The sequence below is a fragment of the Haliaeetus albicilla genome, chromosome 18 (assembly GCF_947461875.1).
Source record: "Haliaeetus albicilla chromosome 18, bHalAlb1.1, whole genome shotgun sequence".
NCBI classification, from domain to species: domain Eukaryota; kingdom Metazoa; phylum Chordata; class Aves; order Accipitriformes; family Accipitridae; genus Haliaeetus; species Haliaeetus albicilla.
In genome coordinates, this window is record NC_091500.1 from 30951477 (window position 1) to 30974634 (window position 23158).

At 51.9% G+C, this 23158-nt stretch overlaps 1 long non-coding RNA gene across 1 annotated transcript; it reads left to right on the forward strand.

Moving 5' to 3' along the window:
• The first annotated feature begins 13039 nt into the window (after nt 1-13039).
• LOC104314736 (uncharacterized) lies at nt 13040-22851 on the forward strand. Its single transcript, XR_011328706.1, has 3 exons — nt 13040-13644; nt 13732-13784; nt 22787-22851. It is a non-coding gene; the product is annotated as an uncharacterized lncRNA (long non-coding RNA).
• The last annotated feature ends 307 nt before the right edge of the window (nt 22852-23158 follow it).

Here is a 23158-nt window from a genome sequence, read left to right on the forward strand (position 1 = left end):
GCTGATATCTCTCTTAACGGGACCGATGGTGACATTGTTTAGCGGGGGTTAGGGTGAGCGTCTTGTATGCATCTGTATATGGAGATTTAGTATTTCTGAAGAAAGCAGAAGGGCCGTGAAGCACAATGCCTTTCAGGGTCTGGGATGCCTTGTCGCCTTTCCTCATTGCCCACAGAATGCCCCGTTGTCCCTAGAATCTTTGCAGCTCGTGGCAGGCCCCTCGTAGATTACAAGCCTTGGGACTTGAGTTTATTTTGTGGGCATGTAGCAGAGCTCAGGGTCTCTGTGAAACTGTAGGTTAGGAGGTGCCTCCAGAATTTGGGATGTGGCTCAGAAGAGCGGCTCCTGAGGAGTAGCCACTGAAGGGGGTTCAGGGGCGCGAATGGAGGGCAGGAGGCGTTAGGAAGCAGTGGGGTTCCTTTCCTGACGGTTGAGGAGAAGAAAAGGGGTTTCTAAAGTTTTGGGACTGCTGGGGAAAGGGAGGAGGGTTCACCAGCCCTTCTCAGATGAGTTTTGCAGTTGGATTTGGATGTCATAGCATCGTAGAGTGGTTTGGGTTGGAAGGGACCATAAAGAGCCTCTAGTTCCTACCCCACCCCCGCAATGGGTAGGGACGCCTTCCGCGAGACCAGGTTGCTCAAAGCCCCATCTGACCTGGCCTTGAATGCTTCCAGGGAGGGAGCATCCGCAGGTTCTCTCAGCAATGCATTCCAGTGCCTCGCCACCCCTAGTGAGAAACGTCTTCCTAATACCTAAACTAAATGTACCCTCCTTAGGACTGAAGTCGCTACCGCCTTGTCCTATTGCTGTACACCCTTGTAAAAAGTCCCTCTGCAGGTTTCTTATAGGCACCCTTTACGTACCGTGAAGTCTGCTCTAAGGTCTCCTGCAAAGCTGCATGCCGGTGAGGGGTCCGAGAAGGTGAGGCGGTCGTCGGCCGGGTCGGTGTTGAATAGCGAAGTATTATGGGGCTGCTCGGTTAAGCATTTACCTTCTGTTGTGGAGGCGCTGTGTGGGCTATCTTTGAATTGGGTGAACGTTTGAGGTGAGCTGTGGATTAGTGAGGAGGAGCGTGGGGCCGATGACTTCTCATGAGCGCCATGCTAACTCGGTGTCTCTTGGTACCTTAGGTACCACGAGTGACGACGGCTGCAGGGTCTGACTCTGGAATGAGCGGGGAAGCGAACGCGGTGGCACTTGTGAGGAGGGGGGAGTTGGGGAAGTAGTTGGCGTTGGCCAGCGGGATGCTTACTGCCTTTTCTGATTTCGTTTTTTTTTGCTTGTTTGTTTTTTTCATTGCAGATGTTGAAGAGCAATGTGTCCCCTTGAGGAACATCCCAGTTAGCCCGTGTGGTTTTGTGGAGGGTGGGTTCGGACCCTCGGCCGTCTGAAAGCTAAGCTGAGGGACCCGGGCTGGGGAGAGGCTGGGAGGAAGGGACACAGCTGGGAATTGCCGGGAGGGGTTTTAAAGTTAGCGCAGGAGAGAGGGCTGCCCCAAAGCAGTCCTGTTTGGGCAGATGAAGGGAGCGAGTTGCTTTTGAGCCCGAGACCAGCGTGTGCCGGGCAGGGCAGTTCCAGCCCGTGTCCGCGGTGGCGTGTAGTTTGTGTAGTCTGTCTTGTGCGCTTAGACCTTCCTCGGGTCTCGACGTCCTCGTTGCGCTTTGTGCCGGGGGAGCGTGGCATGCGCTTTAGGCGCCGTCCCTAGGGTCTCGATGCTCTTACTCATCGGCCCGGTGCCAATCGGGTGCTTCTTTTCTTGCGCTCGGAGCTCTAAAGCATGGATCGGTCTCGGCGGGTTCCGGTTGGTCCTCTTTTGGCAGCGTTCTTCTGGGCTGCATTGGCAGCTCTGCTCTCTAGCTGTCCGTTTTCTCGGACTTGGACTTCTTTCCCGCATCCTGACATCCTTAGGTCTCAACGCCAGGCTTCTAGTGCATCTGTCGTCTGGGTTTTGACAGTGCCATCTTGTAACGGGCCATTCTGTTCGACTCCTCTTCTCTGGAGACTCTGCCGTAGAGCCTCCTGGCCTCATGGTTGTGGCTCCGTAGGTCGTCTTGCCCAACGACGCCTCCTGTCCGGGCGTCATTCTTCTTGCTGAGAGTTTTCTCTCTCTTTGAATCACCTCGTTGGTAGCGTTCCACATGGTGACGTTCTGCGCACGGGTGTGTTTGGCTTGGAGCTGCTCTGCCCGGGGATGTAGAGTCAGGGGTAGGTGGAAGAGCGATAAGAGTCTACGGGTCAAACGTTGATGTGCCTAGACTGTTTAGGCAAGGGTTGTACAGTCATCTCGGCTCGACTAGCCATCGGCGGGCTGCGCGAACAGCAGTGCCGGTGGTGTTTCACGGAGACGATTGGAGCTGTGCGGCAGGGGCTGTTGAGGGGCGGTGAAGAGGATTTGACTCTCTAAGGTGTTAGGTCTTGCACATGATGGGCTTAAATTTTGGCCCTGGTTTTTTTTTTTTTTGTTGGTGTATTTTTTTGGGTTTTTTTGTTTTTTTGTTTTTTTTCTTTTTCTTTTTTTTTAAATGGCAGGCTGTAGCTGGACTCCAGATGGTCTTTGTAGATGGAATCAAGACCTCTGGAGTTGTGAAGCTCTTGCTCTGCATCCAGGTGACTCGTTCAATATGTTTGGTTTTGGTTTTTTTTCCAGATGCAGAGGGACAAGATGCGTGCCACAGAGCGACGAGGGAAGGCAGCAGGGCACTGTAAGGAGGTGGGTCCGTGAGTGGAGTCGGAAGGAAGATGTGGCCGGTGGCTCTATGAGACTGCTTTGCTTTGCTGTGTTTTGCAGTTTTCTTGCATTGTATTGGTCTGTATTTGCCTTTGTGTTGTGTTGTTTTGTTCTGTATTTGTACTGACTGTCACGTGAGACTGTCTCGCGTTGCATGGCCCTGCATTGTGTTTTGTAGTGCAGTGCTATGCCCTTGTATCGATTGCCACCAGAGACTGCCTTGCCTTCTATGGTTCTGTATTGGTTTTGTATTGTTTTGGTCTGTACTTGTATTGACTGTCATCTGAGAGTCTCTTGCATTGGCCCTGTTCTGTTTTGTGTGGTATGGCAGTGCTCCGAGTTGTTTTGTCTTGACCGAGATAAGAGTACTGTCTTGTACGGCATTATATTTGCATGTGAATTACATGGGTCTATGTTTGTCTGTGTGTGTTGTATGGCACTGTAGAGACAGCACAGAAGGTTTAATGACTTTGGGTTCTTTGCATGCAAAGAGCTGAGGGGATCGCAATTGGACTGTGAGCTAGCATAGAGTAAGGCAGTAACTGGGCAACAGTGTTCATATTGTTTATGCGGATGCTTTGTGGCAAGTCTGTAGAAATAGTCAAGGCCTTGAGGTCTGAGTAGCAGCGTGATGGGTCTTGGAGCGATCGGTAACTTTGGGACAGCTCTGTGTTTGCGATGCTCTGTTTTTTCAAGTGCCATGGAGGACACTGACTGGGAGGATGTGTTATTTTGGGAATAGGTGGGAAGCGGTGGAGGACTTCTCTCTCAAGGATGAAGTGTCTATTGAAAAGCTTTGTGTGTTGTTTTTGCAGGTGATGACAGGGCACGAGGTGCTTGAAGGAACCTTGCGTTTAGGTGACACGGCTGCTACGGAGGTTGGACTGTGCCATGTGGCACCGTGAAAGCTAAGTATGGGGTTGAAAATGCATGGATGGTGGAGATGATGGTGCGTGTTGAAACATTGGTGTAACAGAAGGGCAGTTTGTGGGGAGGTTGGAAGGAGGTTGGGCTAGGGCCAGGGTTTTTGCAGGCAAGGTGATTTTTGAGGCCCCCAGTGCCACAGGCACGGGGTGACGGCCTCTCGAGGCCTGTGGGTGGTAGGATGGATGAGTTGAGAGTGAGGGCTGGCGTGCATGTGATCTGAATGAGTGGTGTGTTGTGAATGTGTCTAACCTTGTAGGGTTATGTGGTTTAGCCTTTTTGGTTTTTTTCCTTTCAGGTTGGATGTAGACTTGAGATGTTTCTCAGGGAATTAGAAAAAAAAAAACCCAAACCAACAACTTAGAATAAAAAAACCCAGCTGGGATATGGGTTGGTTTTTGGTGTGTCCTCCCCTGCCCTGTTCCCACCCCCCCCCCCCGGTCCCAGCTGCTCCACGAGGCAATGTTCATTGCCAGTGTTTGGACTGGGGTCCGGCTCGGGCCTGGGTTTTCACAGGCAGGGTGACTTTTTTCAAGGCTCCCGGGAACAGCATTCCCATGGAGCGCTGCCCTGGAACGTGGTAATTGCCAGTCAGCACAGGGAAATACGTTGTTCGGTGGATGGTCTTTGGAAAACAGTTGAGGATTTTGCGGGCGAAGGGTGGGGGGAGTTGGACTAGATGGCCAGCATGGAGTAGGCCAGGGTTGTGAAGTGCGTGAGTGTAACTGTATTTTTCTGTGGTGGGTTTGTAAAATATTTGGGTGCTCTTTGTAGTTTGTGATGTAATGATACTTTTCAGTTTTTGTTTTTGTGCCGAGGCGTGGAGGTGGACAGTCTGTCAAGATGAGCGGAGCTCACTCGTTTTCTGCCCGGGAACGGGGATCGTGCAGGTAATGTCACCTCAGGGAGTAAAACTTCTGGATGTGCAGCGATGGATGTAACGGGAGCGAGGAATGTGGAGAAGACCGCTCCGTAGAGAATTGCGGGGACTAATAGTGGCATTTCTTCTGAAGGTAATGCTAAATTTTTGGAGTTAAAATGTATTTGTAAAAATAATGGTTAAAAGAGGAATAAAACTAATAGTGTCAAAAATTTGACCAGTGAGGCCATAAGTCTTTTCTATATATTGTAGAAAAAGTACATTGTAGAATTGGACTGTAACTACTGACCTAGCTGAACGTATGTGGAATCAGTAATAGACCAAATGAAGCAAAAAAAAGAAAATGAAAAAAAGACAGGTCATTAGGTCTCCTTGTGAGAATCACAGTAGTAATGGCAATCACCAAGGCAAGTGTAGAGCGAAGCATGCGCGTTTAGTGCCCATAGGTAAACCTAGCTGTTGAAGTAAGGGAAAGTGTCTGTTAGAATTGGGCATCCAAGGGAAAGTTGTAGATACCTCGAGGCCAATGTAGCTGGTGCTGGGTTAATAGAAAGGGGGTGCGTTCCTGGCTCTAGTAATTGCCCAACTTTGAAATTGGCTCCGTAGCTACATAACTGTGAAAAGGGCTCGGGCGCGGTGCGGCGCCGAAAGGGGCTCGGGCGCGGTGCGGCGCCGAAAGGGGCTCGGGCGCGGTGCGGCGCCGAAAGGGGCTCGGGCGCGGTGCGGCGCCGAAAGGGGCTCGGGCGCGGTGCGGCGCCGAAAGGGGCTCGGGCGCGGTGCGGCGCCGAAAGGGGCTCGGGCGCGGTGCGGCGCCGAAAGGGGCTCGGGCGCGGTGCGGCGCCGAAAGGGGCTCGGGCGCGGTGCGGCGCCGAAAGGGGCTCGGGCGCGGTGCGGCGCCGAAAGGGGCTCGGGCGCGGTGCGCCGCCGAAAGGGGCTCGGGCGCGGTGCGCCGCCGAAAGGGGCTCGGGCGCGGTGCGCCGCCGAAAGGGGCTCGGGCGCGGTGCGCCGCCGAAAGGGGCTCGGGCGCGGTGCGGCGCCTTTGAAATTTGCTCGGGTTCTGTGTGCTGCCGAATTGGGCTCGGTCAATGTGTTACTTTTCTTAAAGAGGCTGAGGTACTGTGTAACTCTGAAATGGGCTTGATTACTGGATAATATGTGTATAATAGGTGGGGGGGGGTTTATTCTGTATCTCACTGTCCCCGTTGTCCTTCCTGTTCTTCTCTTTCTCTGACCCTTTGTGGTGCTCCCTACTCTTTTTATTCATGTCTTCTGTCTCTGTGCAGGGGTCCTAATCTCTCCCCCCCCCCCCCCCCCCGCCGTGTTTCTCACAGTCTCTCTCTATCTCTTGTCATTATTCTCATCTGTCGCTCTCTCTTACTTCCTGTCCCATCGTATCATGTTGTATCTGTTCCTCCTGCTTTTTTCTCCATCTGTCCAGATCCCTGTCCCTTTTTTCTTCTATTGCTGGCCCTCTGCCCTGCTTCCTCTTGCTATCTTTCTTGTATTTCTCTCTGTTCCGTTCCCTCTTCCATCCTTTCTAACTGTATCCCCCTCTCCAGCTAGCTGTCCCTTCTCTTTTCTTTCTTCCTCCGTATCTCTCTCACAGCCTATCACAGTTGTTTTTTCCTCCGGTGCTGTCCTGCTCTGTCCCTTTTTTCTCACTCTCATTCTGTCATGCTCCCTGTGTCTTTTTTGAACTCCTCCATCTCTCTCCTGCAGCCTATCACTGTTTTTTTTCCTCTGCCATCCCTTTGTCCTTCTTCCAGTCTTTGTGTCTCTCTCCCTTTGTTCTCCCTCCCTTCCTTTTTTTCCTTTCTTGCTAGATCTCTGTTCTGCTCCCTAGAATAGAATCAAATCGCATTGAATCGAATCATGAAATTTGGAAAGGACTTCTAAGATCATGAAGTCCAACCATCAACCCACCACCACCACGCCCACTAAATCATGTCCCAAAGTGCCACATCTACGTGTGTTTTGAACACCTGCAGGGATGGTGACTCCATCACTACCCTGGGCAGCCTGTTCCAATGCCTGACAACCCTCTCAGTAAAGAATTTTTTTCTGATATCCAATCTAAACCTCCCCTGGCGCAACTTCAGGCCATTTTCTCTCGTCCTATCTCTAGTTACTTGATAGAAGAGACCAGTACCCACCTCGCTACAATCTCCTTTCAGGTAGTTGTAGAGAGCGATAAGGTCTCCCCTCAGCCTCCTTTTCTCCAGACTAAACCACCCCAGCTCCCGCAGCCGTTCCTCATCAGACTTACGCTCCAGGCCCCTCACCAACTCGGTTGCCCTTCTCCGGACACGTTCCAGCAACTCAACGTCTTTCCCGTAGCGAGGGGCCCAAAACTGAACGCAGTACTCGAGGTGCGGCCTCGCCAGTGCCGAATACGGGGGAACGATTACCTCCCTGCTCCTGCCGGCCACACTATTTCTGATACAGGCCAGGATGCCGTTGGCCTTCCTGGCCACCTGGGCACACTGCTGGCTCATAGTCAGCCGGCTGTCAACCAGCACCCCCAGGTCTTTCTCCGCCGGGCAGCTTTCCAGCCACTCTTCCTCAACCCCATAGCGCCGTGACCGAAGCGCAGGACCCGGCACTCGGCCTCGTTGAACTTCATACAGTTGGCCTCGGCCCATCGATCCAGCCTGTCTAGATATCTGTGTAGAGCCTTCCTATCCTCAAGGAGATCGGCCCCGAGTCCCAACTTGGTGTCGTCTGCAAACTTGCCGAGGGGGCACTCGATCTCCTCGTCCAAATCGTCGATTAAGATGTTAAGCAGAACCGGGCCCAACGCCGAGCCCTGGGGAACACCACTAGCGACCCACCGCCAACCGGATTTAACCCCATTCACCGCAACCCTCTGGGCTTGTCCATCCAGCCAGTTTTTCACCCAGCAAAGAGTACACTTGTCTAAGCCAGGAGACGACAGCTTCTCAAGGAGTATGCCATGAGAGACAGTATCAAAGGCCTTGCTGAAGTCAAGGTAGGTAACATCCACAGCCTTTCCCTCATCCACCAGGCGGGTCACCCGGTCATAGAAGGAGATCAGGTTGGTCAAGCAGAACCCGCCTTTCGTAAACCCACGCTGACCGGGCCCAATCCCCTGCTTGTCCCGGACGTGCCACGTGAGCGCTCTCAAGACAAACCCTTCCATAATCTTCCCCGGTACTGAGGTCAGGCTGACAGGCCCGTAGTTCCCCGGATCCTCCCTCCGACCCTTCTCGTAAATGGGCGTCACGTTGGCAAGCCTCCAGTCCTCTGGGACCTTCCCCGTTGACCAGGATCGCCGATAGATGAGGGAGAGCAGCTTGGGAAGCACCTCTGCCAGTTCCCTCAGTACTCTGGGATGGATTCCATCTGGTCCCATAGATTTGTGAGCATCCAGATGGCGTAGTAGGTCACTAACTATTTCCTCCTGCATTAAGGGGGGGGGGTATATTCCGCTCTTCATCCTCACCTTCCCGCTCAGGAGGCAGAGTACCCTGAGGATAACTGGTCTCCCTAGTAAAGACTGAGGCAAAGAAGGCATTAAGTACCTCAGCCTTTTCCTCATCTCTGCTGGCAACGTTCCCTTCCGTATCCGTTACAGGATAGATATTCTCCTTGGGATTCTTTTTACCATTAACGTATTTGTAAAAACATTTTTTGTCGTCTCTTACGACAGCGGACAGATTTAGTACTAGCAGAGCTTTTGTCTTTCTAATTTCCTTTCTCTATGACCTAACAAGATCCCTGTACTCCTCCCAAGTTGCCCGCCCTTTCTTCCAGAGATGATAAACTCTCCTTTTTTTCCTGACTCCTAGAAGAAGCTCCCCGTTCAGCCAGGCCCGTCGTTTTCCTCGGCGATTCGACTTGCGGCACGGGGGAATAGCCTGGTCCTGAGCTGTTAAGATTTCCTTCTTAAAGAACGTCCGTCCCTCCTGGACCCCTTTGCCCTTCAGGACCGTCTCCCAAGGGATTCTCTCAACCAGTGCCTCAAAGAGGCCAAAGTTTGCCCTCCGGAAGTCCAGAGCGGTGGTTTTGCTAACCCCCTTCCTTGCCTCACCAAGAATTGAGAATTCTATCATTTCACGGTCGCTAAGCCCAAGACGTAGCACTCTGGTCACGGGAGTCATCCCACCGTGTTTCCGTGATGGCGACTAAGTCATATCTATCCTGCTGCACGATGGCTTCCAGCTCCTCCTGTTTATCGCCCACGCTGCGTGTGTTGGCATCGATGCATTCGAGCTGGCCTGTCGAATCCACCCCTAACGTCGGCACGCTGCCCCCAGGCTCGTCTCTGGTGCACCTAGTCTTATCCCTTACCCCCTTCAAACCTAGTTTAAAGCCCTCTCTATGAGCCCCGCCCTCTCACGAGTGAGGATTCTTTTACCCCTTTGAGATAGCTGGATACCATCCATCGCTAGCAAGCCCGGTGCCGTGTAAACCTCCCCGTGATCAAAAAACCCCAAATGCCACTGATGGCACCAGCCTCTGAGCCACATCATCACCAGGTGTGGTTTCCTGTTCCTTTCAGTATATTCCCCTGCCACTAAGGGATTGAGGAAAACACTACCTGTGCTCCTTCCGCTAATCGCCCCAGTGCCCTGAAGTCCCTTTTGATTGCCTTTGGATTTCTCCCTGCAATCTCATCGCTGCCAACCTGCACAACTAGCAATGGGTAATAATCAGAGGTCCGAACCAGACCCGGGAGTTCCCCGGTAATGTCTTTCAACCGGGCCCCAGGGAGGCAGCAGACTTCCCTGTGGCATGGGTCGGGACTGCATATTGGGTCCTCTGTCCCCCTCAGAAGGGAGTCGCCTACGACAATTACCCTCCTTTTTCTTTTTTCAGAGGCTGTGAGAATGCGTGGGGCTGCCCGACTGAGCCTAGGCACCTCCCTGGATAGGGCTTCACCTACACCCTGATCTTCGTTGACCCGGTCCTCAAGTTCCAGAGCCCCATTCCTGTTGCGTAGGGGCAAGTGGGAAGGTGAGGGAGACCGGGAGGGGACTCGCCTGCCTCCCCGAGCAGGGACCTGTATCCATTCCCCTCCATCTCTTAGGTCCCCTCCTGCCCGGTGGCAAGGGGGCAGGGGAACCTCCGCTTCTCGCGGAGCCTCCATCTGCTGCCTCCGCCTCAGGGATGGTAGGGTGTGGGTCCACCAACCTATCTCCCTCTCACACTCCTTGATACTCCTCAACCTTTCCGCTTCCTCCTTCAGCTCTGCCACCAGGCTGAGCAGATCATCTACCTGGTCACATCTCACACAAGAGGTGTCCCCGCTGCCCTCTGGCATCAGTGATAGACTCAGACACTCCCTGCAGCCAGAGACCTGGACAGCTGCACGTTTACGTGGGAGCTCTGTCCGTGTCGCCACGTTTTTCCTAGCAACGGCTTTCACCCGAGTGGCAGCCATATCGGGGTCTCCTTCTGAGGCCGATGCCCACCGCTTCAGTAACCTTCTCGAGCTGGGGAGGGGGGGCTGTGCCCTACCCGCACAAACTGCCGCACCACGGCACACCTTTCTGACGCACCACGCCCTGCTTGCCACGCTCCCGGTCGCTGGCGCTCCTCAGGGCCATTTAAATCTCCCACGGTCGCCCCTGGCAATGCCCACGCCGCGTCAGCCTCTCTCGCGAGAGCTGCCGGCTCTGCGCGGTCCCTCTGCTCTTCCCCGGGGCTCCTGGGCCTCGGGAACCTCCCGGTCCGCCTCAATCTAGCGCTTAGCCGCCGAGTTACCATTGCGTCTGCTGGCCTCGCCGGTGACTGATGTGATTTTAATAACTACATTGTTATTGCATTTAACGAGCTAATTTCCTACCTAGTTTAGAAAGACATCTATCGTTTTCTATCTACGCCTCAGAAAAATTAAGTTGAACTCCTTACCTGGTCACATTGCCGATGCAATAGTTGTAGCTGTAGTACAGGAGCAGGTATTGTCTTTGCCAGTAAGTGTCGCTTTCTCTGTTCAAGGTCTCATTTGCTGTAAATTTAAGGCAGGTGGGAACAGTGCTGCTGCTCCTCCAGCTGACTTTATAACTGCTGGTGGTTTGCCCTTCCCCTTTCCCAGGTGATTGTGCTAAGGGTGGTGGGCGGAGCCTCGGGCTATTTGAGCCACAGCCTCTGCTGAGGGAGCTCCTTGTGCTCCTGGGTTTCTCTGGTGTTGGTGCTCAGCTCTTGCTTGAGTCCTTTGCAGCTTTTGAGCTGGCTCAGCCCTTTAGGAAGAGCTGTCTGCCTGAGGTAAGAGCTTCAGGACCAGTCAAGGTTCAGCAGCCTGTGTGGTAGAAAGTAACGCTTGTATGCAGCTTTTTATTTTTTTTTCCTTTCTTTTTTTTCAGGTCAGTAATTTTGTTTTGAGTGTTTGGGGGTAGCAAGATGGTTTAATAGTATGCATTGTTTGTTTGTTTGTTTTTAAATTCTTCATGCATTGTGTTTTCCTGGAATTCCCAGCTTTATTGAAAAAGGAGCCTTGTTTTTTTCACCCATTCTGCTGTATGCTGTGTAAGTTGCTGATATCTCTCTTAACGGGACCGATGGTGACATTGTTTAGCAGGGGTTAGGGTGAGCGTCTTGTATGTATTTGTATATGGAGATTTAGTATTTCTGAAGAAAGCAGAAGGGCCGTGAGGCACAGTGCCTTTCAGGGTCTGGGATGCCTTGTCGCCTTTCCTCATTGCCCACAGAATGCCACGTTGTCCCTAGAATCTTTGCAGCTCGTGGCAGGCCCCTCGTAGATTACAAGCCTTGGGACTTGAGTTTATTTTGTGGGCATGTAGCAGAGCTCAGGGTCTCTGTGAAATTGTAGGTTAGGAGGTGCCCCCCCCAATTTGGGATGTGGCTCAGAAGAGCGGCTCCTGAGGAGTAGCCACTGAAGGGGGTTCAGGGGTGCGAATGGAGGGCAGGAGGTGTCAGGAAGCAGTGGGGTTCCTTTCCTGACAGTTGAGGAGAAGAAAAGGGGTTTCTAAAGTTTTGGGGCTGCTGGGGAAAGGGAGGAGGGTTCCCCAGCCCTTCTCAGATGAGTTTTGCAGTTGGATTTGGATGTCATAGCATCGTAGAGTGGTTTGGGTTGGAAGGGACCATAAAGAGCCTCTAGTTCCAAGCCCACCCCCCAGGGACACCTTCCGCGAGACCAGGTTGCTCAAAGCCCCATCTGACCTGGCCTTGAATGCTTCCAGGGAGGGAGCATCCACAGGTTCTCTGGGCAACGCGTTCCAGTGCCTCGCCACCCCTAGTGAGAAACGTCTTCCTAATACCTAAACTAAATGTACCCTCCTTAGGACTGAAGTCGCTACCGCCTTGTCCTATTGCTGTACACCCTTGTAAAAAGTCCCTCTGCAGGTTTCTTATAGGCACCCTTTACGTACCGTGAAGTCTGCTCTAAGGTCTCCTGCAAAGCTGCATGCCGGTGAGGGGTCCGAGAAGGTGAGGCGGTCGTCGGCCGGGTCGGTGTTGAATAGCGAAGTATTATGGGGCTGCTCGGTTAAGCATTTACCTTCTGTTGTGGAGGCGCTGTGTGGGCTATCTTTGAATTGGGTGAGCGTTTGAGGTGAGCTGTGGATTAGTGAGGAGGAGCGTGGGGCCGATGACTTCTCATGAGCGCCATGCTAACTCGGTGTCTCTTGGTACCTTAGGTACCACGAGTGACGACGGCTGCAGGGTCTGACTCTGGAATGAGCGGGGAAGCGAACGCGGTGGCACTTGTGAGGAGGGGGGAGTTGGGGAAGCAGTTGGCGTTGGCCAGCGGGATGCTTACTGCCTTTTCTGATTTGGTTTTTTTTGTTTGTTTGCTTGTTTGTTTTTTTCATTGCAGATGTTGAAGAGCACTGTGTCCCCTTGAGGAACATCCCAGTTAGCCCGTGTGGTTTTGTGGAGGGTGGGTTCGGAACCTCGGCCCTCTGCAAGCTAAGTTGAGGGACCCGGGCTGGGGGGAGGCTGGGAGGAAGGGACACAGCTGGGAATTGCCGGGAGGTGTTTTAAAGTTAGCGCAGGAGAGAGGGCTGCCCCAAAGCAGTCGCCTTTGCGCAGGCGAAGGGAGCGAGTTGCTTTTCAGCACGAGACCAGTGTGTGCCGGGCAGGGCAGTTCCAGCCCGTGTCCGCGGTGGCGTGTAGTTTGTGTAGTCTGTCTTGTGCGCTTAGACCTTCCTCGGGTCTCGACGTCCTCGTTGCGCTTTGCGCCGGGGGAGCGTGGCATGCGCTTTAGGCGCCGTCCCTAGGGTCTGGAATGCTCTTACTCATCGGCCCGGTGCCAATCGGGCGCTTCTTTTCTTGCGCTCGGAGCTCTAAAGCATGGGTGGGTCTCGGCAGGTTGCGGTCGGTTCTTTTTGTGGCGTTCTTTCGGGCTGCTTTGGCAGTTTTCTCAGACTGGGAGTTCTTCCCCGCATCTTGATGTTCCTGGGTCTTGATGACAGGCTTCTGGCGCATCCATCATCTCGTTTTGACCGTACTGTCTTGTAACAGGCTGTTACGTTGGACTCCTTGGGGTCTGCCGTACAGCCTCCTTGCCTCAGTGTTTTGGACGCTGTAGGTCGTCTTGCCAGATGGCCCCTCCCATCCGGGAGTCATTCTTCTTGCCGAGAGTTTTCTCTCTGAATCACCTTGTCTGTACTGTTCTGTCTTGTGTTGGTCTGTGCACAGGTGTGTTTGGCTTGGAGCTGCTCTGCCCGGGGCTGTAGAGTCAGGGGTAGGTGGAACAGAGATAAGCGTCTATGGGTGAAATGTTGATTGGCCTTAATTGTTTAGGCAAGGGCTGTACAGTCATGTGGGATCGAGCAGGCATTCGTGGGCTGTGTGGACAGCAACGTTGAGATTTCTTTACGGAAATGATTGTAGGCTTGTGGCAGAGGCTGTTGAGGGGTGGTGAAGTGGATTTGAGTCTCTAAGGTGTTGAGGCTTGCATGTGATGGGCTTAAAGTTTGGCCCTGGGTTTTTTGTTTGTTTTTTCTTTTAGAATGGCTGGTTGTAGCTGGAGTACTGGTATTCCTAGGTGGAATCAAGATCTCTGGAGTTGTTAGGCTCTTGCTCTGCATCCAGGCTGACTCGTTTAATATGGGGTTTTATTCAGATGCGGAGAGACGAGATGCGTGCCCCAGAGTGACGGAGGAGGGGAGCGGAGCGCCGTAAGGAGGTGGGTCTGTGAGTGGAATCAGAGGGAAGATGCGGCCGGTGGCTCTGTGACTAGCTGATAGGGTTCTTTTTTTCTTTTATTTTGAAGGTGCGAAGCAAGGAGCGAAGCGGGCCATCGGTACCGGAGGTGACTCGGGCAAGGTGAGCCGTGAGTAATGGGTTGAAGCAATCATTTCTTTGGTGGTGTTGTATTGTTAGCAGAGTTGGAAGCATCCCTCTTCATTTGCGCTTTGCAGGCGGTACGCAGGCCTTGATGTGGCAAGCCGTCAATGGCAGAGGCGGGGCGCGTGAGTGGCTGAGGTAAAGGAGTGGGAGATGGGAATCGGTCTGGGCAGGCTGAGGTTTTGGGCGGCCTCTCAGCATGCGTCTTCTGCTTTGGTTTTTGCAGGTGGCACGCGCAGCCTCAGAGGGGTGAAGCCACAGACTGATGAGCAGTCTGAGAAGGTGAGGTGGTTGTTGGCCGTCTCGGTGTTGAATAGCTAAGTGGCTGGCTAGTTCAACATTTACCTTTTCTTTTGCAGGTGCTGTGTGGGCTACCTTTGGAATTGGATGAGCGTTTGAGGTGAGCTGTGGATTAGGGAGGAGGAGCGCGAGGCCGGTGACTTCTCATGAGCGCCATGCTAACTTGGTGTATGTTAGGTATGATGAGCGATGATGGCTGCAGGGTGTGACTCTGGAATGTGCAGGTAAGTGTAACACCGTGGTGTGCGTGATTAAGTGGGGACTGGAGAAAGTAACTGGCGTTGTCCAATGTGATGCTTACTCTCGTCTCTGGTTGTGTTGTTGTTTGTTTGGTCTTTTTTTTTTTCTTTTTATTGCAGATGACGAAGAAGTATGCCTGGAGGACCATCCTGGTTTACCTTGTGTGGGTTTTGCTGAGGATGGATTCGGCCCCTCGGCCCTCTGAAAGTTAAGTTGAGGCACCAGGCCTGTGGAGAGGCTGGGAGGGAGGCACAAAGTTGGGAATTGCTGGGAGGGGTTTTAAGGTTAGTGTAGGAGAGAGGGCTGTCCAGGAGCAGTGCCCTTTAGGCACGGGAAGGGAGCAGGTTGCTGTTGAGCACGAGACCAGCGTGTGCCGGGCAGGGCAGTTCCAGCTTCTCTCTGTGGTGATGCGTAGTTTAGCGTAGCCTGTCTTCTGCATCTTAGACCTTCCTTGGGTCTCGATGTACTTGCCGCTCTGTGTGCTCAGGGAGCCACGGCGTGTACTTTGGGCAGTGTTCCTAGGGTCTCGAATGCCCGTACTTGTTGGCATGGTACCAATCAGGTGCTTCTTTTCTTGCGGTCAGAGCTCTAAAGTGTGGATTGGTGTCAGCGTTGTTCTGGCCCGTTGTCGTGGTTTCAGCCCAGCCGGTAACAAAGGACCACACGGCCACTCGCTCACTCCTCCCGCCCCCCTCCGGTGGGATGGGGGGAAGACGGAGGAGAGAAAAAAAAAACCAAACCTGGAACCTCGAGGGTTGAGATAAAGGCAGTTTACTGGAACAACACAAAGAAATTGCAACAACAACAACGGTACTAATGAAAAAGTATACAAAAAGAGTGATGCACAGTGCAACTGCTCACCACCCGGGACCCGACGCTCTGCCACTTCCCCCACCGAAAAGAAGAGCCCACCCCCCCGGCCCGCTCCCCCTTTATATACTGAGCATGATGTCACATGGTATGGAATAGCTCCTTGGCCAGTTCAGGTCAGCTGCCCCGGCTATGCCCCCCACCTCCCAGGTTCCTGTAAAAATTAACTCTATCCCAGCTGAACCCAGGACATTATCCACCCCTTATTCTATACCATCTACATCATGCCCAGATCTTACATTTTCCAATCGACCACTACCACTTCCTTGTCTTATATATATAAGTATATGGACTTGCGTCCGTCCCTGTCGTCCCCCCGCACACACACACACACACGCGAATGGTATTCCTTTAGCGTATGGGCTATTCCTCTAATGTGTCCATTGATTTTATTTAGTCCATGACTTTGGGGCTCCATCTGTTGTAACAGTTCTTCAGGATAAGAGAGATGGTGTGAGATGGTGGGTTGTTGTATGCTGCCTCTGGAACTTGTGGCTAGTACATTTGGTGCAACTCACGCCCTTGTTCTGCAGGTCGAGGATGTTGATCTTGAGGAAATTGCTGGGTGTCAGTTCAAGTTCTGTCGCTGTTGTACTTGGCTTAGTTTCAAAGTCCATCCCGCAGTCATTTGGGTAATTCTTACAGTAATACCCTTGATATGGCATATAGACACTATAGATACAATGACATGCATTGGCAGGGTATTTAGCAGTTAGGTATCATACAGCCCAATTCACTGGCTATTCTCTCCCAAAATCAAATCTCCCTGAGGTACACATCGAACTTCCCCATCCTTCTGCATCACCCACCAGGTGTACCCAGGTCCCTGAGCAAAAACAACCCCTTGAATGGGTTTGCCTCTGCTTGAGGGAGGACTAACCCAGACTGTCTTTCCTAACATACTCCTCATGCGCACTACAGGGACTTTATCGCCTTCTACAGTATGTGGAAGTCTTGGTTGGGCGGGGCCAGCCCGATTGGCGGATCCTCTAGTATTAACTAACCAGGTGGCTTTTGTTAAATGTGTATCCCAATGTTTGAAAGTCCCACCCCCCATCGCTCTCAATGTAGTTTTCAGCAGTCCGTTGTATCGTTCGATTTTTCCGGAGGCCGGTGCGTGATAAGGGATGTGATATACCCACTCAATGCCGTGTTCTTTGGCCCAGGTATCTACGAGGTTGTTTCGGAATTGAGTCCCGTTGTCCGACTCGATTCTTTCTGGGGTGCCGTGTTGCCATAAAATATTCTCTTCAAGGCCCAGAATAGTGTTCTGGGCAGTGGCATGGGACACAGGGTATGTTTCCAGCCATCCAGTGGTTGCTTCCACCATTGTAAGCACATGGCACTTGCCTTGGCGTGTTCGTGGGAGTGTGATATAGTCAATCTGCCAGGCCTCCCACTGTTTATATTTCAGCCATCGCCCCCCATGCGACAGGGGTTTTTGCCGCTTGGCTTGCTTAATTGCGGCACATGTTTCACATTCGTGGATGACCTGTGCGATAGTGTCCATGGTCAAGTCCACCCCTCGATCTCGAGCCCATCTATATGTTGCATCTCTCCCCTGATGGCCTGAGGTATCGTGGGCCCACCGAGCCATAAATAGCTCACCCCTACGTTGCCAGTCCAGGTCCACCTGAGACACTTCAATCTTGGCGGCCTGATCTGCCTGCTGATTGTTTTGATGTTCTTCAGTGGCCCGACTCTTGGGTACATGAGCATCTACATGACGTACTTTTACCACTAGCTTCTCTATCCGAACAGCGATATCTTGCCACAGTGCGGCAGCCCAAATGGGTTTACCTCTGCGTTGCCAGTTGCCCTTCTTCCATTGCTGTAGCCACCCCCATAGGGCATTTGCCACCATCCATGAGTCAGTATAGAGATAGAGCACTGGCCACTTTTCTCTTTCAGCAATATCTAATGCTAGCTGGATGGCTTTCACCTCCGCAAACTGACTCGATTCACCTTCTCCTTCAGCAGTTTCTGCAACTAGTCGTGTAGGACTCCATACAGCAGCCTTCCACCTCCGATGTTTTCCTACGATGCGACAGGACCCATCAGTGAACAGGGCATATTGCCTCTCATTTTCTGGCAGTTTATTATACAGCGGGGCCTCTTCAGCCCGTGTCACCTCCTCCTCTGGCAACATTCCAAAGTCTTTGTTTTCTGGCCAGTCCGTGATCACTTCTAAAATTCCTGGGCGACTGGGGTTTCCTATGCGAGCCCGTTGTGTGATCAGTGCAATCCACTTACTCCACGTGGCATCAGTCGCGTGATGTGTAGAGGAAACTTTCCCTTTGAACATCCAGCCCAGCACTGGCAGTCGGGGTGCTAAGAAGAGCTGTGTTTCAGTACCAACCACTTCTGAAGCGGCTCGAACTCCTTCATATGCTGCCAATATCTCTTTTTCAGTTGGAGTATAGCGAGCCTCGGATCCTCGATATCCCCGACTCCAAAACCCCAGGGGTCGGCCTCGGGTCTCTCCAGGTGCTTTCTGCCAAAGGCTCCAGGTAGGGCCATTCTCCCCAGCTGCAGTGTAGAGCACATTTTTAACATCTGGTCCTGTCCGGACTGGCCCAAGAGCTACTGCATGAACAATCTCCCGCTTAATTTGTTCAAAGGCTTGTCGTTGCTCAGGCCCCCATTTAAAATCGTTCTTCGTCCGGGTAACTTGGTAGAGAGGACTTACAATTTGACTGTAATTTGGAATATGCATTCTCCAAAAGCCCACAACACCTAAGAAAGCCTGTGTTTCCTTTTTATTAGTCGGTGAGGACATAGCTGCTATTTTGTTGATCACGTCCGCAGGGATCTGACGACGCCCGTCTTGCCATTTTACTCCTAAGAACTGGATTTCCTGCGCAGGTCCCTTGACCTTACTTTCTTTTATGGCAAAGCCAGCCTTCAAAAGGATTTGGATTATTTTCTTCCCTTTCTCAAAAACTTCTTCTGCCGTGCTGCCCCATATGATGATGTCATCAATATATTGCAGGTGCTCTGGAGCTTCACCTTTTTCTAGTGCAGTCTGGATCAGTCCATGGCAAATAGTGGGGCTGTGTTTCCACCCCTGGGGCAGTCGATTCCAGGTGTACTGGACACCCCTCCAAGTGAAAGCAAACTGTGGCCTGCACTCCGCTGCCAAAGGAATGGAGAAAAATGCATTAGCAATGTCAATTGTGGCATACCACTTAGCTGTCTTTGATTCCAGTTCATATTGAAGCTCTAACATATCTGGCACAGCAGCGCTCAGCGGTGGCGTGACTTCATTCAGCCCACGATAATCTACTGTTAGTCTCCAATCCCCATTAGATTTCCGCACGGGCCATATGGGACTATTAAAGGGTGAGTGAGTCTTGCTGATCACTCCTTGGCTCTCCAGTTGGCAAATCAGCTTATGGATGGGGATCAGGGAGTCTCGGTTGGTGCGATATTGCCGCCGGTGCACCGTCGTGGTAGCAATTGGCACCTGTTGTTCTTCAACCTTCAGCAACCCCACAACCGAAGGGTCCTGGGAGAGACCAGGCAGGGCAGACAGCTGTTCAATCTCCTCCGTCTCCAATGCAGCTATACCAAAGGCCCAACGGTACCCTTTTGGGTCCCTGAAATACCCCCTTCTGAGATAACCTATACCAAGGATGCACGGGGCCTCTGGGCCAGTTGCAATGGGGTGTTTATGCCACTCATTCCCGGTTAGACTCATTTCGGCTTCCAATACGGTTAGCTCTTGGGATCCCCCTGTCACACCAGAGATACAGATGGGTTCTGCCCCTTTATAACTTGATGGCATTAGGGTACATTGTGCACCAGTGTCTACTAGAGCCTTATATTCCTGTGGGTCTGACGTGCCAGGCCATCGAATCCACACTGTCCAGTAGACTCGGTTGTCCCTCTCCTCCACCTGGCTGGAGGCAGGGCCCCTCTAATCCTGGTTAGAATATCTGTTACCCACTTTTTGCACATGTGAATCAGAAGTCCCTTCAAGAGGATCAGAAATGAGATCGGCCCATCTACTGCGCCCGGGGGACTGTTCACGGGAAACTGGAGCAGCAGTTTTCCAAGAAGAATCTTCTTTTCTGGTTGCTTTTTCTCGCAACTCCCGTACCCGTGAATCCAAGACTGAGGTAGGTTTTCCATCCCATTTCCTCATGTCCTCTCCATGGTCACGCAGGTAAAACCACAGGTTAGCCCGTCGTGTGTACTTTCTCTCTCCTCTCTCTTGGGCAGAGGAACGCTTACTCCCAATAACTGCAATGCGGGCCTGTACAGGTGAGGAGGAGGACATATCTACTTTGAATTGCTGGAACTCTCGGGACAATTCCTCTACAGCTGAGACACAGGCCCGTAGGGAGGAAGAGAGACTTCCTTCATATTGCCGGAGTTGGACAGCCAATTCATCCACCGTTTGTCCATAGCCTTCTTTCTAGGACATTACTGCCAATGAGTTGGCATAGGTTGGTGGTGCACTTCGTAGAAACTTCCGCCACATCGGTTGTGTGCATTGGACTTCATCTGGATCTGTGGGTGACTGCGCATTTTCTGGATCATTATAAATCACCTCCAGCACGGCTAATTCCCTCAGGTACTGGATACCTCTCTCCATGGTGGTCCACTTGCCTTGGTGACATGTAACTTCATCCCTGAAAGGGTATCTTTCCTTTACACCTAACAGAAGTCGCCTCCAGAGGCTGAGGACTTGTGTTTTTCTCCCAATCGCCTTGTCGATACCCCCTTCTCTAGACAGAGATCCCAACTGCTTGGCTTCCTTACCCTCTAATTCCACACTACTAGTCCCATTATCCCAGCATCGGAGCAGCCAGGTAACAACGTGCTCACCTGGGTGGCGGCTAAAATCTTTTCGCATGTCACGCAACTCACTCAGGGATAGAGATCGGGTAATTATTTCAGGTTCTGCCTCTTCCTCCTGTTCTCGCGATGACCCTGGTTCATCTTCATCTCTCACTGAGCGAACTGATTTCTTTGTGTGTTTCTTTTTCTGTACAGGGGCAACTGATACTGGCACAGGTTGGTTCTCTGGTTTAGTGGCAGTATCTGTCACCGGGGTAGGGGCAGCCATGGTACCTGTTGTCCTGGTAGGGGCGGCCACGGTGCATGTTGTCGGGGTTGGGGCAGCCACGGTGCATGTTGTCGGGGTTGGGGCAGCCACGGTGCATGTTGTCGGGGTTGGGGCAGCCACGGTGCATGTTGTCTTGTTTTCCATCTTTTCCCCCTTTTCCCCCTGGGGGTGCTGCATAGTATCAAGCAGGGTTTGGTAGATACCGGCCAGGGCCCAGCACAGTGTAGTGAGTTGTGTGTCTCTGGGATAGCCACAGCATTTTCCTTTCAAAAATTCTATCACTTCATGAGGGTTCTGCAGTTGTTCGGGAGTGAACTTCCAAGTCACTGGAGGTGAGAAGTTCTCTAGATACCTGCCCACATCCTCCCACACGCCGTGTCACCCATGAATATCCAGCTTTGGGACAGATCTCTGGGTGGTACTCTTAAAGAGCCTCTTTGTAGCCCTAGACAAGACCTGAAACATAGTCAGGAGGCATAGCACTAACAGCACACAGGCTTGCGCATCCCAAGGATATTCAAAATTCTCGAAAACTGTTGTAATTAGTTGGAAAGAGAAAAGGGAGGGGAACGGATGGGGGGAAGTATCCCCCCCTGACTTCCCCATGGGTTGGGTGTAATTACCAATAAAATCCGATAGAAAGTGCCCAAAGTCTGGAAATGATATCACTGCCTCATACAGATAACAGCTTAACCTCATGACCAGTGATGTAATCATTTCACAAGTCGACATTGCCCAGTACAGCAAAATGATAATCCCAATCACTCTCCCAGAGATGAGATACGCAACTACAGGCAATATATAAAGCATATAAGAACTTACAAAACGCCACCATGTAAACAGCTGAATCAACATTGTGACTAACATCTATTTATCTAGTATAAGAAATGCGTATGACAAATTTGTTTCAACACGCTCTGGCCAGATCTGTCGTTATCTCAACCCTTCGTGCCCCACGTTGGGCGCCAAAAAAGGACTGTCGTGGTTTCAGCCCAGCCGGTAACAAAGGACCACGCGGCCGCTCGCTCACTCCTCCCGCCCCCCTCTGGTGGGATGGGGGGAAGACGGAGGAGAGAAAAAAAAAAACCAAACCTGGAACCTCGAGGGTTGAGATAAAGGCAGTTTACTGGAACAACACAAAGAAATTGCAACAACAACAACGGTACTAATGAAAAGGTATACAAAAAGAGTGATGCACAGTGCAACTGCTCACCACCCGGGACCCGACGCTCTGCCACTTCCCCCACCGAAAAGAAGAGCCCACCCCCCGGCCCGCTCCCCCTTTATATACTGAGCATGATGTCACATGGTATGGAATAGCTCCTTGGCCAGTTCAGGTCAGCTGCCCTGGCTATGCCCCCCACCTCCCAGGTTCCTGTAAAAATTAACTCTATCCTAGCTGAACCCAGGACACCCGTTCTCTTTTGAGATGTTCTTCCAGGCTGCTTTGATGGCTCTTCTCTCTAGCCATGTGTTTTCTTCGACTGGGACTTTTTCCCTGCATCTTGGTGTTCCTAGGTCTTGAGGACAGGCTTGTTAAGCATTTGCTGTCTCGGTTTTGATAGTGCCATCTTGTAACAAGCTGTGACTTCTGACAACACTTCTCTGAGGCCGTTGTAGAGGCTCATTGCTTCAGACGCTCTAGGTCATCTTGCCGGATGGTGACTGCCGTCCGGGAGTCATTCTTCTTGCTGAGAGTTTTCTCTCTCTTTGAATCACCTTGTTTGTACCGTTCTGTGTTGCGTATGTTGCGTGCATGGATGTGTTTGGCTTGGAGCTGCTCTGCCCAGGGATGTAGAGTCGGGGGTAGGTGGAACAGCGATAGGAGTCTCTGGGTGAAATCTTGCTACGACTAAATCATTTAGGCAAGGGTTGTACACTCATCTGCGATCGAGTAGCCATAGTCAGGCTGTGTGGACAGCTGTGCCGACAGTGTTTTAGGAGATGATTTGAGCCGTGTGGTGGGGCTGTTGAGGGGTAGTGAAGCAGATTTGAATCTCTAAGGTGTTAAGTCTTGTATGTGATGGGCTTAAAGTTTGGCCTTTTTTTTTTTTTTTTTTTTTTTTTTTTTTTTTTTTCCTTCATGGCAGGCTGTAGTGTGACTCCGGATGGTCTTCCTAGATGGAATCAAGACCTCTGGAATTGTTAAGCTCTTGCTCTGCATCCAGGCTGACTCATTCAATATGGTTTTTTTTCAGATGCAGAGGGACAAGATGCGTACTACAGAGCGACGGAGGAGAGGAGCGGAGCGCCGTAAGGAGGTGGGTCTGTGAGTGGAATAAGAGGGAAGATGCGGCTGGTGGCTCTGTGACTAGCAGATAGGGTTTCTTTTTTTTTTTCTTTTATTTTGAATGCGCGAAGCAAGGAGCAAAGCGGACCATCAGTACTGGAGGTGTCTCGGCAAGGTGAGCCGTGACTGCTGGGTTCAAGGAACCGTTGCTTTGGAGGTGTCGCATTGTTGGCAAAGTTGGAAGCATCCCTTGTTTGTTTTTTGCAGGCAGTACGCATGCTTTGACGTGGCAAGCTCTTGACGACAGAGCGGGATGGTCGAGCGGCCAAGGTAAAGGAGTGGGAGTTGGGAATCGGTCCGGGCAGGCTGAGGGTTTGGGCGGCCTCTCAGCATGCGTCTTCTGTTTTGGTTTTTGCAGGTGGGGCATGCAGCCTCAGAGGAGCCATGCCGCGGGCCAATGAGGAGTTTGAGAAGGTGAGGTGGTTATGGGCTGAGTTGGTGTTGAATAGCAAATATTACACGGTTGCTTGGTTAAGCATTTATCTTTTGTTTTGCAGGCGCTGTGAGGGCCACCTTTGGATGAGCATTTGAGGTGAGCTGTGGATTAGGGAGGAGGAGAATGGGCCTGGTGAGTCTCAC